Source organism: Arachis stenosperma, chromosome 3 (genome assembly GCF_014773155.1).
Source record: "Arachis stenosperma cultivar V10309 chromosome 3, arast.V10309.gnm1.PFL2, whole genome shotgun sequence".
Lineage (NCBI taxonomy): Eukaryota > Viridiplantae > Streptophyta > Magnoliopsida > Fabales > Fabaceae > Arachis > Arachis stenosperma.
Genome location: NC_080379.1, coordinates 121,152,740 through 121,170,972, shown reverse-complemented (window position 1 = coordinate 121,170,972; position 18,233 = coordinate 121,152,740). Strand labels below are relative to the sequence as shown.

At 32.0% G+C, this 18,233-nt stretch overlaps 2 long non-coding RNA genes across 7 annotated transcripts; both read left to right on the top strand.

Moving 5' to 3' along the window:
* Positions 1 to 11,030: 11,030 nt before the first annotated feature.
* On the top strand, positions 11,031 to 14,187 carry LOC130968500 (uncharacterized). Of its 5 annotated transcripts, none has more exons than XR_009081681.1 (6): positions 11,031 to 11,265; positions 11,486 to 11,621; positions 12,011 to 12,233; positions 12,470 to 12,578; positions 13,362 to 13,415; positions 13,545 to 14,187. It is a non-coding gene; the product is annotated as an uncharacterized LOC130968500 (long non-coding RNA). The 5 variants fall into 5 exon arrangements; XR_009081680.1 differs by lacking the exon at positions 11,486 to 11,621 and having other exon boundaries at positions 11,037 to 11,428; positions 13,545 to 13,661; positions 13,827 to 14,187; XR_009081679.1 differs by having other exon boundaries at positions 11,037 to 11,428; positions 11,561 to 11,621.
* Positions 14,188 to 14,284: 97 nt separating this feature from the next.
* On the top strand, positions 14,285 to 16,490 carry LOC130968499 (uncharacterized). 2 transcript variants are annotated; one of them, XR_009081676.1, is made up of 6 exons: positions 14,285 to 14,655; positions 14,917 to 14,942; positions 15,034 to 15,111; positions 15,282 to 15,345; positions 15,433 to 15,476; positions 16,228 to 16,490. It is a non-coding gene; the product is annotated as an uncharacterized LOC130968499 (long non-coding RNA). The 2 variants fall into 2 exon arrangements; XR_009081675.1 differs by having other exon boundaries at positions 15,282 to 15,476; positions 16,228 to 16,487.
* Positions 16,491 to 18,233: the final 1,743 nt, after the last annotated feature.

Here is an 18,233-nt window from a genome sequence, read left to right as displayed (position 1 = left end):
GGATTTCTGTAGGTGACTTTGAACGCCGGTTTGGGCCATCAAATCTTGGGCAAAGTATGGACTATCATATATTGCTGGAAAGCCCAGGATGTCTACTTTCCAACGCCGTTGAGAGCGCGCCAATTGGGCTTCTGTAGCTCCAGAAAATCCACTTCGAGTGCAGGGAGGTCAGAATCCAACAGCATCTGCAGTCCTTTTCAGTCTCTGAATCAGATTTTTGCTCAGGTCCCTCAATTTCAGCCAGAAAATACCTGAAATCACAGAAAAACACACAAACTCATAGTAAAGTCCAGAAAAGTGAATTTTAATTAAAAACTAATAAAAATATAATAAAAATTAAACTAAAACTACTAAAAACATACTAAAAACAATGCCAAAAAGCATACAAATTATCCGCTCATCAATTCACAACACTTCCAGCAGAATATATTAACTTGTTTATACATTGAAAAGGCAACATTATTGTTTGAGTTATGCTCAGAAATTTCAGCAAATAATTGTTATACATGTTCATCCAATCATCATGAGGTTTCTTTTGCAATAATGACTTCATAATATAATACTTTATATTTATTTATATTAGTTTCATAATTTCTATGCATTCATATAGATTAACATAATGAATACTCAATTAGAACTAACCCTTTATGTTCTCATTAATTCATATAAATTATTACATTGCATAAATTGCAAGACACAAGTACTAGCATAAACAATATATGATGATTTAGGTACAATGTATAATTAATACAATTTATATAATATTAATTTTATGTCTTCGAATATCATAAGCAAGTAAATTAAACTTAATAGCTGAAATAATATTTGATGTAGTCATATATAAAATTCTAATTATTAATTATATAGGCTTTAACAAGGGGATTTATTTCAATGGATTAAACCACCCAATGCTAAATATGAAGTCTCTACCCTAATTAACATTCCATTCTTCTAAGGCATGTAATTAGCACATGATAACCAATGATAACCAATTTCACTTACTAACTACAAATAAATATAAAACTAAATTCTAAATTAACTAAAACAAAGAAAAAGAGTGATCATAGAACCTGAGCTTGGAACAGAGAAAGAAGAACTCGGGGGAGGGAGATGCAGTGGCAGCAACAGCCACTGCTGGTGGAGTGCCGTGGCAGTTCTAGACAATGACGACGAGACACGATCAAAGAGGGAGAGAAGGAGTCACAGCTGGCAGAGGAGAGAGGAGGAACGAGCTAGTTTCGGTGAGGGGGAGATGAGGCGGCAACTGGAGGCGCTAGTGCCAACGGGGCTGATGGAGCGGCGGGAAAAGAGGAGGATTAGAGAGAATAGGAGAAGAGAGCTTAGAGAGAGAGAGAGAATGGATTTTGAAATGAAGGGGGAGAGGTTTGCTCTTTGAATTTTAAGGCTCGTTACTGTTGGATTTACCTTCGGATGTATTGCAGGTCACCAAAATGTAACGTTCCACTAATTGGGTTTACCGGTGAAAAAATCCGCCGGTAAATCCCACGCTACATTTCGCACCTATTTTCTTTGTTTTCCCTCCAATTATTACTGGCAAATTTACCATCGAAAATAGAAATCCGCCGGTAATATTTAACCCGACGAAGTCCACACCAAAACCGTCAATAAATCCATTGGTAAAGTCAATGCTAATGTGCGACGGTAAATTCGACGGTATTTAGCGTTTTCTTATAGTGTCAATGATGCGATGAGATCGGGTGTCGAGAAATGGGTATTGTCATTTGACGAAGGTCATTTTTGAGGTCATATGACGATGAATCTGTTAAAGTACTTAAATTCGGTCCTTACGGGTACACGCAACCTTCCTGTGACTGTCGTAGTTAGAGTTACTTTCTATTAGCTATACAAATTGTTTACTCAAAAGAGTGTTGAGAATCATGAGTGTGTTCACAATGGATTCACATATTTGGAGTTTGCCACTCGACGAGTTGAAGAAAGTTTTCGATGTGTAAGAAACATAATTGTCAATCAGTTTGGCAAGCACAATGAGGTATATGAGGTTTGTGAAATGTGTGACAGTTTGATATACATTGTTAATCTTGTGCAACAATTTTGGGATTGTGGTCATTTTCAGGTTGTGCGACTTCCACATCGCCATATACTTGCATGTTGCGGGAACCGGTGTCTTGACTGGCAAGTATATGTACATGATGTGTATAAGATATTAGAAATTTGCAAAAATTACAGAGACAAGTTTGTACTGATAGACGACCTAGATTCGTGACCTAGATTTGATAGTTTGAAGATTATCTCGCCAATTGGACATTGAAGTGTGTGGCTAAAGGACGACTGAAAGTCAACCCACTACTTTAATGGAATGGATTTGCGGGATATGTGCGCTCTTTGCCGGTATATTCTATGTAACTTTTTTTAATGTATTTATGCATGCGAATTCTTTTATGTATGTCTTTTTCTGTATTAAATATTGTTATTAGAAAAGTAGTCAAATATGGTAATAATATAATACTATCAACAGTATAATAATAATAATAATAATAATAATAATAATAATAATAATAATAATAATAATAATAATAATAATAATAATAATAATAATAAAAGTAATTACCCAAATCAGTCCCCAAAATTTTAAAAGTGGACATTTTAGTCCCTAAGACAAATTAATACACAAATCAATCCCCAATGTTTTACTCCAGTAGACAAATCAGTCCCTAGTTTATTTTTCAGCAGAGTAATTACCTAGATCAGTCCCCAAAGATTTTAAAAATGGACATTTTAGCCTCCAAAAAAAATTAATATACAGATCAATTCCTAATATTTTTTTCCGTCAAACATAATAGTCCTCCATCCAAAAAAGATAAAATAAAATTATTATTATTATTATTAATTACACAATAATATTGTACCATATATTTTTTGTATTTTTTGAACAAAAATAATGATAAATTTATTCATTAGATTCTTATGTATACTTTTTATATTAGAAATACATATATAAGAATCTAATGAAAAATTTATCATTATTTTTGTCCAAAAAATACAAAAAAATTATGGTACAGTCACTACTAGAAAATTACTTATTACAGACGTATATTTTCGACAGATTTCATCCCACGGAGATACAGACAGATTTTGTGAGGGAATTTTCGTCGGAAACAAAGAAAAATGAATTAACATGAATTACAGACGGGAAAAAAAATTTTGTTGATAATTCTGTTAGAAAAATTGGTTTTTTTTGTGAGAAATAGTTATCGACAGAAAATATGTCTATATTTAAATAAATAAAAATGTTATATTTTATTAAATTATTTCAGACAAAAAAATTTGTCTGTAATTTAAAATATTCCGTCTGAAAATATTGAAATAAGGGGGATGCTACGGTAAAGATGCCTTTTTCATCTTTTCGTAAAGACGTTTTCATTTTGTGGTTGTTATTGATTTAAAAGCGTGTCACTAAAAGTGTTGCTTAAAGAGAAAGTGTTACCCTTAATCGTTAACTTGGCTCTGATACCAATTTTTTATTTTGCAAATTTTTAAAATATTTTTCTTGGGTTGGATTTGCACTATTAAAATCTTCTATTTCTTTTAATAAATTTTCTATTTCTCTTGTTATACTTTCTATACAATTTTTACAAAATTGTTCTACTTCTTCTCTATTTCTGGTGTATATGTTACTATTCTGTAATCTTACTTCATAATATCTTTTTTGATTTTTCTGAAATTCTAGATCATTTTTTAATTCTTGTAGCGTTTGATTTGCTAAACCAGGCATTTTATATGCTCCTTAGATTATAGGATTTTGTAAAGGTGATAAAGATACTTGTAATTCTTGTTCAGATTCACTTTGTTCTAGGGGTTCAACCTGTAGAGGTTGCATTACTTGAATATTTTGAACATGTATTCTTGATTCTAAAGCTTGTAATGCAATCATGCTTTGAATATGAAGATAATGTAATCTTCGACTTCGAAAAATACGTTTATTCTTAATACTGTCTTTTAGATTTTTCACTGTTTTCTTGATCTTTACATATTGTAAAAGTTTTCTTGTTTTAATTATTTTCTTAGTTATCTTTTTAATTTCTACTTCCAATTCTGAAGATTCAATTGCTAATCTTTTTATTTTCATGGCTATAGCCAAAAACCTTGTTTTCATTTTTCTTTTAGTAGTTTTTAAGGAAATAAGTCTTTTTTGGAAAACTTTCATATTGAAATTTCAGCATCTTCTGCCATAGATTCATGATTATTTTCTAAAGCTTCTATTATTTTTTCTAGTTCTTCAACTTCCTTTTTTAAATTATTACAGATCATTAGTAATGTCTCAAAAGCCCTTTGATTTATTGTAGAAAACCTTAGGTATTTCAAATGATTTTCTCTTTCAAAGAGTTCTTGTTTCTTATTTTGATAAGATACGTATATTTCTTCTTTATTTATTGTCATAATTTATTATTCAGAGTTTCATTCAACTTTTCAATTCTTTTCGTTAACTCCTTTATTTCAGAGTCTTTTCTTCCGCTTTTACATGAGATAAACTTAGAGGACTGTTAATTTTAGATTCTCTTATTCTAAAACTAGATGATGAAAATGAATTTCTTGATGGTTGTTTTAATAACAAAACTGGGCTTTCAATGGCTTTATTTCTTGGAATTTCTGTTTTTACAAACTTTTGAAAAAGTTCATCAACATAAATTCTTTCTTTATCTTTGAAGTCTATACTATGATGACTATTTGTTAGTGCATAATTAATTGCATATGTAATAGAAAATGGTTCATCATTTTGTTCCATTAAATCTATCTTATGAAATTTATAAGCCAAACTTAAGGATCTTCCTAGGTTTTCGGTTGATAGGGGAATAGCGTATCCAATATGAGCATTGAATTTAACATTTACATTTGCTAAGTTACCATGGATTATTCCAATTATTTGGTCTCTAGGATTAGTGATTCTTTTATCACAAATTGCTAGACTTATTGGAGAATTAATTCCTTTCATGTATGTGGATTTAACTAAAACTTGAATGGTACTAATATGAATCCATCCGATTTTAGATCTTTTTTGTTGATCTCTAATTTTTCCAATTTGTTTATTTACATCTTGTTCATTTATCAGGGCTATTTCAAGTTCCCCATTTGCAGATTGTATTTTTATCGGGGTTTCAATTTGAATTTTTCCATAATATATTATATTTTTTCTATTAAAGATTTCTTTTAAAGGGTTTTGTTTGTTAAAATTATCATTGGGTTTAAGATCTAATTCTGTTTTTAAGATAGCTTGTTTTTCATTATCAAGTAAAGCAGTTAGCTTATAGTAATCAGATTCTTCAGTTATTTCTATATCTTCTAAATAATTCATAACTTAAAGAGATTGAGATAAAGATGTACCTTTCTAGAGAATAAACTTCTTTATTTACTGCTATTTTACAATATGTGTTTTGTTCTCCAGAGGGGAGATTTTACAAATTAATTCCAGAGGGGAATTTCTTAGAATTATTTTTCTAATGACTTTGGTGGTCAGACTTCAGAATCGCCTTGGCTTCTTCCTCTTTGCCCTCCTGGCTTGTGAGTACTTCTAGCCTCCTGCTTTCTGATTTCTGCCCCTCTTCAAATGACTTAGCACTCTATTTATAATGGTTGGGTTTGATGGACAAATCCCATCCTTACCCTACTTGTGACGTCATTGCATGCGTCACTGAGCACTTAGTTTGCACCAACTACATTATTGGTGCTTTTGTGATGTAAGCTCTTACGTCATTCAACAATAATGTTGATGGATGACTCAGATGTCTCATCCTCTTCTCTTCCCACGTGGGTGGGGTCTTCAACATTGTTGCTTTCTTCAGACATTTCTGAGGTGCATAGCTGGCACCTATGGTCTTCTTTGTCTTTTAGTAAATGGCATAGATTCCTCCTTATCCCGTCAGGAAGCTTTTCCAGTAATCCAGAAAAGTTGTAAAATGCTGATTCAAAATCTACTAGGAGTCTCATCTCTCTTGATTCAATTTGGTTTTTCTTACTAGAAACAATTAGAGTGTTTCTACTTTTGTAGTTTATTCTTGTTCTGGATTCTTTGTTTATTTTTTGGGCTCTCTCGAAGACTCTTGCCAATGTGCTGGCTAATCTACCTTCGTCGCTATAAATTGATAGATCTTGAACTTGTTCTATTGGTTGAAAATCTCCTGGGAAGACTGACATGAAAACTACTTGAAATGCTGGGATCAAACATTCTCCTTCTTCATTGAAGATTGGCTGACTACTTGTAAATTTTAGGGATATATCCCTTGGTTCTCTTGCATCAATCATATTTTTAAATTTTTTCACTGCATCTATAAAACCTGCAGGAAATTCTTTGATAATATTTAAATTGTCAAAAATTAGGATCGTATCAATTAATCCGTATTGGAAAAACTGATATGTATCAGAGGGTGAGGCCTCTGGGAAGATTACCAGCTTTGTTAGCTGTTCTTTGTTAATGGGATAATATCCCAATGTTGCTCTTTTGTCTAGAGTCCAGTTTAGAACCAGATTTAAGGTTTCTCTACAGTTTGATCTGCAGACCCTTTTCTTATCATTTATTTCGGCCCTTGTAGGGATATTTTTCATTAGTCCAGTCCTTTGGGCTTGGGCTGTTCTTTGGATTTGGACTGGAGCTTTCTCTGCTCTTTTTAGAATTTGCTCGGGATGGAGCGCTTCATATTTTCTGAGGGATTCTTTTGCTTCTTCTATTGTCAAGAATCCTCCTTTGTGAATAGTTTTGGGTTGGTGAGTAAATGGGGCTGCTTTTGCCCAATCATCATAAACTCCTTTCATTGGGCCATTATAGATGACATAATATTTTTTGTCCTGAGTTGATTTTTTAATTATTTCTGCCAGAGTTTTATTTTCAGAAATTTTTTCAATTTTTGGTTGGTCCACCACGCTTAGCTGGCTGAATTCTGATGGTGTTGTCAATATTGGTATTGAAGCAGCTAATGTTGTTTGCTGGGTTGCTTTCATGGCTTCTATTGCCTTCTTGATGGATTGAATTTGAGCTTTTAGCTGCTGACAGTGATTGCACTTTTCAAGCTCTCTTTCAAGCTTCTGGATTTCTTGATTCATTGTGTTGACAATGAACTCCATTCTCTTGTTAATGTATCTGCAATAATATTTTTATTTCCTTTAATATACTCGATTTTTATTGGGTATTGTAATAAGAACATTTGCCATCTTACCAGACGACCCTGATTATAATCAGCTTGTAAATTATATTTAATAAAACCTGTTAAATAACTTGAGTCTGTTCGTAAAAGAAATTCCTTGGGAAGAAGATCTATCCTCCATTTCTTAATAGTTTTTATTGCTGCTAGAGTTTCTTTTTCGTGGGTAGTATACCTCTGTTCTGTTGTTGTAAAAGTTCCAGAAATATATCTGCATAGTAATTCTTTTGAAGAATGTTTAGAATCTAGTGATTCTTTTTCTTTGTTCAAGCTTTTTTCAGCTTTTTTGGCTTTTAGACAACCTGACCAGGTTTTGTCTGAAGCATCTGTTTCAACTATTAAATAGTCATTTTCTTCTGGAATATAAAGTTCTGGAAGATTTTTACAAAGTTCTTTAATTTTTTGAATCTGCAGACTATCCTTTTCTTCCCATTTCCAAATTTTCTTTATGCTTATTTTTGAAAATAAGTTTTTAGTATAATCTGTTATATTCTTTAAAAATCCTTGATCAGAAATATAATTTATGCATCCTAAAAATCTTTGTAATTGTTTTCTATCTTCCATTTTATCAGGAAATAGATCTACTTTTTCTAATACATTTGGTTGAAGTTTTAACTTCCCTTCAGAAGATAGAATTAATCCAAGAAATTCTATTTCTTGTTTTGCTAGCTTAGCTTTCTTTTTACTAAGGACTAAACCTTTTTCCTTACATCTTTCTAAGACAATTAGTAATTTTTGAAGATGATCTTCTTCATCTTGTTTTGTAAAGATTAGTATATCATCAATGTAAACTAGAACGAAATCATTTAAATCTTTTAAATTTTCTTCCATAAATCTTTGATAAATACCTGGAGCTTGTTTTAGTCCAAATGGTAGGACATTCCATTCGTAGAGTAATACTCCGGTTGATTCTTTTGTTGGACAAGTAAAGGCAGTTAATTTCTTTGTTTCTTCGTCTAAGCGAAGTTGCCAATATCCTGATTTTGCATCGAGCGATGAAAACCAAGTTGCTCCTTTGATTTTTTCTAGAATGGAATCCTTTCTTGGGAGCTTATGAGCATCACCTATGGTTGCTTCATTCATTTTTTTATAATTAATAACCATTCTTCGTTTTCCTCTTTTAATTTCATTATTGTTTTCAACATAGAAGGCTGGGGCCGCATGAGGGCTTTTACTTAGTCTTATAATTCCTTTATCCAAAAGATCTTTACATTCAGATGAAAATTCTTCCTTATCTCTAGCTGAATAGGGAATTCTATTTGGAACATTTATTTCCCTTGTAGGAACTTTTAGCTTAATGCTTATTAATTCTCTGTTTGTATTTTTAATATCTAAGGGATTTTCAGCACAGACTTCATTTAAAAGTTCTTCTATTTTAATTTCAAGATTATTTTTTGGAGTTTTTATTTGGAAGAATAGGTTTAAATAACATTCTTCTAGAATAGAAAATATTTTGAATTTTAAAATTTCGTTTATAGTAGTGGTTGGGATTTTTATTAATTTTGCCCTTTGATTTAGAGAGGAATCATATGGGGCTTTTAGAACTATATATGTTAATTCTTGAATAAAAGGGTGATATAGTTTTAAGAAATTATTTCCTATAATTAAATCTATTCCAGATTCTAATTTATATATAGATGGAATAATGAATCTGTAATTTTGAATGAAGATTTCAACCATTTCTGTTTTAAAATTAATTTTGTGTATAGATTTATCGGCTATTCTAATTCTTAGTGGATTTTTTAACCTTTTCCAGTCAAGTTTTAAATTTGAACTTGCGAAACATTTTGTTGCCCCTGTGTCTATGAAGGCATTAATAAATTTTTCTGTAATCTTTACAGTAATAAATGTAGCACTATTACTCAGTTCCTGAGTTTGTTTCTGAGTCTGTTTCTGAGACATATTCAAAAATATATTTTAGTTCATCATCAGATTCTTCTAAAGGTTCCATAAAACAAGTTTTTGCAATTTCCAGTTGTTTAGTTAGGCCTTTTTTATCCTTCTTTTTTGGACATTCATTTGCATAATGTCCTTCTTCTTGACAATACCAACATTTACAGTTTTCTTTTTATTTGGGCAGAAGTTTTTTTGTTTTTTATCGATACTTCTTTCCCTAAAATATCTCTTTTTTCTCCAATTTGGATAATATTTTCTTTTTCTAAAGTGATATTTTCTTTTTCTTGGATATTTTTATAAGGATGGTATTTTCTAATATTTTTGTTAGAACCATATTTTTGAGGAATTTCCTCATTATCTTGACAACAGATTCTAATTATATTATTAAATCTTTTCTGAGTAGCCTCTTGCATACAGCGTTCTTTTATTTCCTCTCTTATAGCGAAAGTTGCTCCACCAAAATTATTTTCAATTGCTTTATTATTTATTTCTCTTATAAATCTTCCCATAATAATTTCATTAGCAGGATATGGAAGTTTTGTGATATACATGCTAAGATAATGATTTTTATCTTCTTCTTTTAATTTATAATAATATATTCTATATTCACAAATATAGGATTCTATATGGCAAAGATCGAATATTTGAATATTGGCCAAATGATTTTTTGCCTCTAAATACTCTCTTTCAGAGATTTCTTTTCCATGATCTATGACATTTTTTCCAAAAAATTCTTTGTATAGAACCCTCATTATGTATGCAATTTTATCATAAGCTGTTGTTTTTTCAGTTAATTCTTCTATTATTTTGTTATCTACTGATAACATATAATTTCTTATAGTTCCTTTTGTGTGGAAACCTATGAAATTCCAGATATCCATTTCAGATAAATCATTTAATTTTGGGTTTGTATAAGCTTCTAATAGAAAAGAGTTCATCCAATCTTCGAAAATTTCTTTTTCGTTTCTTTTGCAATCTAAATCAAGCATTTTTTCTCCCTCTAGCTCTTGGATTTTAGGAACGTATTTAGATGGTATTTTAGTATATTTCGAGTTTTTGCTCATAAAACCTTTTTTAAAAGCATAATTTTCAAAACTTGTTTCCCATTTAAATTGGGTTTGATTACTATTCCCAGATGTTCCAGCTTCATCTTTTACTTGTACTGGATTTACTGGTTCCTCATCACTTGAATAGTCTAACACATATTCTTCTCTTTCAGAAATTTCTGGTTCTTCTTTAATCTGAAAACCTTGTTCCACAAAATTGTCTTCTTGAGCCATTTTTAATTGTTTAAAAAGCATTGTAACTTCTTCTAATTTTTCATCAATATTCATAGTTTTAGGGGTGGTCTAATCTTTAGATTTGTTATATCAATTTTACTTTGGGTTTCCTCTTTCTTAGGAATTTCTTTTTGGAAATGTTTATCAAAAATCTGCTCAATTTTGTTTATTATATTAGACTCTTCTTTTTCTTTATTTTTCTGAAATTTTAGAGAAACTAATATTTCTTCAAGCATATCTATTATAGAATTTAGTTGTGGATTAAAAGTATGATGAAGATGGGGATAATTGTCTCCATAATAACATTTTTTAGGAACTCCATGTGAAATATAAGTTTTTTCAGGTTTTTGAAATCCTTCAATGAAACTTATAGTAAAATAAAGATTTTGAGAAAAATCATTTTGTATTGATTTTAAGAATTTAGTGTCATTACAATTGATATTAGTTAAAATCATTAATTTTTGATCTATTAATTTTGATAACTTAATTATTTCATCTCTTAAATCTTCTAATTTACTTTTTTCCATTAGGTGACGCTTTTGAAGAGTTACGGTTTTTAAAAGAAAAGTGTGGCTTTAGAATGTATGGCTTAGATTTTGCCACGTAGGCGTCTTTACCATAAAGTCAATTTTGGGATCTTTATTTAAGTGGTGCCCTTGAAATAAAGGTTTTGCTTTAAGCGTGTCTCCTCATTTCACATGACACCTCTCTGCGCCTCCACACCCCTCTCCTCCAGATGCTCCATCGGTGGCAGCTCTCCGCTTGCACCGCTGTCGCACTAAACTTTCATCACAACGAAGCTCCGTCACATCCCCTCCTGGCTTTTCTTTGTGTGTTGCTTGTATTACTTCGTATCGAACCCTAATGTGCAAAAATCACAGAAATCACTCTATTTCGACCTCGCCTTAGCTTTGCAGGTAACCCTAATCTCTTCCACGCCTTTATCACTCTTCCTATTTACTACTACACTGATGCCAGCCTTTCCTCCTGTTTGCCATTTTTCGTTGAACTTTTTTGCATCTCGTCCGATTCACCACCTCTCCTCGAACTTTGCAACACACTGTCGTCGTTCTAGTCCTGGTATGGTTTCTGTCATCCAATTCTTATTGTTTTTGCTGTTCTCTTACGCATGCATAGCTATTTTGTTTTATTTTTCTTTTGCTTTGTTTCTTTTTTTTTCTTTCTCCTTTGTTTTCCTTCTCACACTTCTAGATCTGCTACCACTCATAGAATTTTCCTGTTCCAGAATATCGAGAATCTATCCTCATATTCGGTTAATTTCTGAACTTATCACTTTCAATTTTCTGAATTTTTATTTTCATGTTTGAAATACGGATAGTGTAGATTTTGTTATTTAATTAGTTCAGTCTTTTTTCAATTACTGAGATGATTATATGGCTTTAAATCTAAAACATGAGCAATACAATTCTGTTTGTAAAATATTTCCTATTGTAACGTTTTAGCTTGGAGTGTTCTGTTTTACTCACTCTGAATTCTACATGCATCATAGATCAACTTATTCTTCAATCTTATGCAGAACAAGAGCTAATAGAATAGCAGTAATGTCTGTGAAGATTTTACATAGGAATTAGAACATGTAGATGGCATATGCAACATTAAGATAAAACTATATTTATTAACTTGATTACCTTTTTTCTTTAGGAATCATTTGAGATCCCACGTGGCCAAGGTCGTGGTGGTGAACACCATTAATCAACTTTTCTTTCTTTTTCCCCCTTCAATTTTGTAAAATTAGAGAATGACTTTAAAATCCATGTTCAATCATGTCATCTCATGGAATGTATGGATTTTCTCCCTTGTCTTGTAAATTCAAGAGCTCGATAAACAATATGCTAAGCTGGATATGCTTTTGAGAAGGCTCAAGGTAAGCATTCTCACCCTTAAACACACTTGTAACAAAAAATTTACATTGATAATGAATCGATTTTGTTGTTTTTATGATGAACACTAAGATATACTTGTACTAGTGTCTTAACATAAATATGATAAATACAAAAGCAGTCAATCCAGGTAAAATATTGATATTAAGGGTTATACAACCATATAAATACTTTTCTTCTTGAATTTATCCCAATACACTTCATATTTTTGTGGATGTAGGGTTGGGATTCCATGTTGAATTTACTTGGTTTGAAGCTTTGAACTACATACAGAAAAGGGAAGAAAGGATAGCTAAGTAAGATATTTTCACGTAACATAATTTGTATAGGTAAAACATCAAGATCAATCTGCCTTATATGCCCTTCCAGGTTTTCTTCTGAAATTTTAAGCAACAATATATGCCTTACTTAAATGGAATGGTTTAAAGGACAATGGATTGGAACAAAATCTTTAGTAAAATTGTAGCCCAAGATCCTCATGTTTTCTGTGCTAAACATCGTCTGCATCAATGACCACCATGAGTGTTTTATTATACATCTCAAATTAAGTGATAAACATGAACTGAACTACTCGATTTTACTTAGACATTGACATTAGTACTATGGCTTGGAGCTGAACGGAACATGGTTAGACTAAAAGGTCGCAGTTGATAATTGATCAGTGTATAGAATTTCTCTGGCTTGTAAGTTAGAATACTTGGTCACTTACCAAGTCCTCATTAAAAGAAAATATAGCCTGAGCATTTTGAGCATTGTTGTGTTATAAAAGGATGGTATCTAGTCAATGGGTGGTTCAAAATTTTGAAACTATGTCACATCATTTTGGCCTAGGAACAATTATATATATATGCACTATACAGATACTTGTGACTGTTAGTTATGTAATTGATTATGTGAAGATTTTAACTTCTTTAATTTGTTCTACTTTGACAATCAATTGTGAAAAATCTTTGCCCTTTTATTCTCTTTTCTTTTTGTCTAGACGGAGGAGGGGGAGGGGGAATGAGTTTCTCTTATTTGCTTTTCCATTTGAAGTTGGAAAATAATGCTAATTGGTTTTAATAATAATAATGTTGCAAATTCAAATTTAGGACATGGCTTTTTTATTTCAGGCAAATAGATGAGTACAATCAGTCATTTCATTAATTAAAGCACAGATCAAGCTGGTATGTTTTGTTGAAGGTTTTCCTGTTTATTATTATTATTATTAAAGATCCATGGTCTCCTATTCTTTATTCATTTTGGCCATTCTTCCCACTAAAGGGACGGTATTTGTCCTGTTATATTCTGTGAAGTATCGGCAATGTTGGCTAGTGTACGTCAACATTAGAGAGATGACGTTTATCCTAAGTCTTGATCAAGAAGCTGGGAAGAGCGTAACATGTGTGCTTCACTTAAGTCCTGCTTCTGTTGTAAGTTCTTCAGATTACCAGAAATGGATGAAGAAATTTGGTTCTGCACAGCATATCATGGCTAGGCATGGAAAATAAGTTGCTAGTTTTTCTGGGAATTGCTCATTTTTTTGTTTCTACTACAACACATTATTTATTACTCTTGTTTGCTTCTATTGTTCTCAGGAAGAATGTAGAGATTCCTATCTTGAAAGCTAGTGCAAGAATTGCATCTCGACTTAATTATGTTTGTCCTTAGTTCTTTCCAGCCCCAGGATTTAGTTCCCGCAGCAAATCAGACAAAGAAAGATTTAGTTCCCATAGCAGATCAAAATATGATGATTCAGGAACCTTGGTTGTGTGATTCTACTGTTCCTTCTTGTTTGGAAAATAGAAGGAGATATGACTTGGAGATAGTTCTTCTTGGAGCCGGTTCATCCCAACAATCCAAGTACAGAAACATGAGTTCAATATATATAAATCTTTTCTCAAAAAGAGGTTTGCTCTTGGATTGTGGTGAAGGAACCTTGGGACAACTCAAAAGAAGGCATGTCCATCTGCATTCTTTAAACACATTTTTACCGTACTGCATTTGTTTTCTATTTTAATCTGAATAGATAATTAACACATCCTTCAAAAACAGATATGGCGCAAGTGGTGCTGATGATGTTGTGAGAGCTGTAAGATGCATTTGAATTTCACATATCCATGCTGATCACCACACTGGCTTGGCTAGGATCCTTGCTCTGCGCCGTGAATTACCGAAGAGGGTGCCTCATGAACCAGTTCTTGTCGTAGGGCCAAGGCAGCTTAAGAGATATTTAGATGCTTACCAAAGACTCGAAGATTTGGATATGCTATTTTTAGATTGCAAGCACACCACAGCAGCTTCATTGGATGGTTTTTAGGATGGCTGTGACCTGAAAAATAATAATAGATTTAGGGGGTAATCCAAGAAGCTGGTCTGAAATCCATGATGAGTCAAGATCTGTGACCAAGGCTCCTGCCATGATGGGTTAGTATAATTCTGATCTGTTTTCTTAGTTTCTTCCTATACAATTTGCATGGTTTATGTCATGTGCTTCTTTTGAGCTAAAGATTGGGTTTAGTTTCATTATCATAAATATAAATTCCATACTGAATAAATAAATGAACAATAAACATGCTAATGCTTATTAATCCACTTTTCTTTTTATTTATTTTATAGTTTGATTCCATTGGTTTTCTTTGACGTGGAGTTAACTTTTTGGTATTCCCTATTTTTCATGGTTGTTAGTAACGGGCACAAGAGCTGATGAAGAGGTATTTTCATTTTCTCCTGAAACTTTTTTTTTGAGATAAGAAACTATATGCCTTTGAAAAGTTTTTCTTCTAATCATTTAACAATATACAGACAATTGATAGATTAATTGAGACTGGAGACAGTGAGTAAATCTTTTAGAAGGCAATTCAGGAACAAGGAAGAGGACAGGTTTGTCTCATTCTGATACTTTCTCCATCTCTTCCTCTTCATTTTCTTATTTAATTTTCTAGTTTTTTTTGTCTTATTTAAGTTTTTTTTAACTCTATAAGATATATGTTATTTTTGTTAACATACCTGAAAGTTCATGACAAGATAGATTTTCCATGTTTTGATTGCAGATTATCTATAGTGTTCCCTTTGCTGTCACAGCGGAGTTGATTGCTGATTCATGTGGTGGCCAACGTTAGTATGCAATGTTGAAGATGTGTGCTTAATATTTGATCAACTAAGATAAGTTTCTGATTTCATGACATTCAATTGGATGTGTAGGATTGGCTATAAGAGTTCTAAATCTTCCAATCATTGTTCCACAGGTAATTTATTATTCTCAAATATTGTTGTTATGAGTCCACTCATGGATTAGACTCTTGTGCAAGGGCTACTTGATTTTGTTTTGTTTTGCATAAGATAAAATTAGTTTTGAAAATTAAATTTAAATTAATTTATTTAACTTGCTAAAAATATGTTTAAAGCGGAAAAAATTAGCTTCCAATTTTGTTGCCAGAAATTTATTTGACTTGCTAAAAATATGTTTAAAGCGGAAAAAATTGCTTCCAATTTTGTTGCAATAAATATTGTTTATGCCAACTTTATAATAGTTTGTTACGTGAGCTAGATGAGATAAAATCAGTTTTAAAATTTAAATTTAAATTAAATATTTATGTGGAAATTGAGTATTCTGGGTTTATTTATGTGGAAATTGAGTGATTAGAGTGGTGAGGAAGCAAGACTACAACGGCTTGGGGTAGTATTAAGCTGTATCCACTTGCCCTTTTTCTTTGTTTTCTCTTGTTTTAGAGATTTGATTTTTGTACTTATTCATGTACTTTGCAGAAAATCAATACTCTTTTGAGTCAATTTGCTCCATATATTAGGATGCATTCTACATATTGTACTGGTCATGGTTAGTCCTAATGGATTTAATTGACATAATTTTTATTAGGATATTGTGTAATGAATTTTTTTGCCATAACAAAGTGAATAACTTTTATTATTAACATTTTCCCATGTATTTTTCTCTATTGTGTACTTTTACTGACATGCAGTATTTTGAAATTTTTGTAGCCAAGAAGTGTAGCCCTTTTCCAATTGCATTAAGAGATATTAAGCAGTACGACATTATTCAAAACATGCACAGGATACTAATTGATTGGCTTGTAGAGATTTGCATAATGTAATTTTTCTCGTATAATACAATGTTATGAATTATAGCTGATAAATTTAGTATGGTTAAATAATACACTGAGGATTATATTTGATGTATCAATACACTTTGTTTATGTTTTGAATTATATTGACTTTCTTGTTTATAGCACTTTTATTTTAGTTTGATAATACGATGAATTTGTTTATTTTTTGAAATATTATAAATATTCGAATACAAATTAGATAAAAATTTATATTTATTAAATTTATATTTATTTTATATGAAAATAGGTATATTTTGCAATGGAGAAATTTAAAAGAAATCTATTTTACCTTATTGACGGATTTACAGTAAGATTTTTTGTATGTATTTAAAGTTTGGAATGATTTTCCAAAGCTCTAATTATGGACGAAAAGTCTGTCGAAAAATCTGTTGCTAACTACGACGGAAAATCCATCAAAAAATCTATCTCTAATTACAAACGAAAAATTCGTCGGATAATCTGTCTCAAATTACCGATGAAAAATCCGTCAGAAAGTTTGACGTTCCAGGTAAATGGAGGGGAGAATTTACAGAGAAAAATTTGTCGGTAACTGGTAAAAATCTGTCGGTAAATTACCGACGGAAAAAATCTGTCAGTAAATAATTTCCGATGAGGCTTTTACAGAGGGATGAAATCTGTCGGTAACCAAAAATCCGTTAGTAATAAAGACCAAATCTGTCTGTAAATCTATCTGTATTAAGCAATTTTCTAGTTGTGAGTATTATTGTGCAAATAATAATAATAATAATAATAATAATAATAATAATAATAATAATAATAATAATAATAATAATATAATAATAATAATAATAATAATAATAATAGAATAAATTACCATTTGTACACATAAATTTTACAAACACCGATAAAAGCACCCACCAAACAAGAAAACTAATGTTGTACCCATGAAAGATGGGTTCTATGTGACAATAGTACCCAAATTCTGATTTTTTGTTAACTTTTTTATAAAATACCCAAATTACCCCTTTTATCTTCTTCCCGAAATTCCATACTTTCACCACCCTCACCCTTCGTCTTCCTCCGCTACCGCCAGCCACAAAAAAATTAAAAAGATTAAAAACTGTGGATTATTATTTGAGGTTATTGTTCAAATATTATGGATTTGTAGATCTAGTGCAGAATAAAAAAAGTTTGAAATTAACCAACAAAAAAAACATACATTTTGGTTTCTTGGTGTCACTGTGGGAACAAGAGGGGAAGAACCAAGATCCTTTGGGAACAAGAGGGGCAGAACCAAGATCCTTTGGGAACGAAAGGAAGGATAGGTCGGAGACAGGATGAAGATGTGGTAGCCTCGGTCACATTTGTTGCAGAAGAAAAGTTCGCCAAGGACTCACCGGAGGAGCAACGCTTGTAGATGACGTCGTCGTCGAAGGCGGGCTTGGGAGTGTGGATCCTTCTTCACCCTGCATTCCCCTGGCCATGTCTTCAATCACACTCACCATGTTTAGAAGCTCATCCTTATTAATGTACTCTGCCACCATCATCCCTCCTTGTTCTCCAGTACTCACACTGGAACAAGATCCTTCAATAATAATAACGTTACCACCACCACAACCTTCTAGAGGGTTCTGCGGTGGCCTCAGAAGCCTAGCCTGAGCGACGGCAGCTGCGGAGTGAATATCAGTCCACCAAATGGCATGAAGATACTCCAATAGCAGCCCCCTTTTCCTATAGATCGACGATGCTAAGCAGTGCTTGGAGTCACCGTTGGAAAGAGATCATGGCTGCCAGCCTCTTGTTGGCTCTGGTTGCTGAACTCTGCTACTTGTTGCTTGATAAGGGTGTGCTTTTTGGTGTGTGTTGCAGCAACAACAATTCTCTGAGTGTTGTTATTGCATCTGAAGAAGGGAACAACAA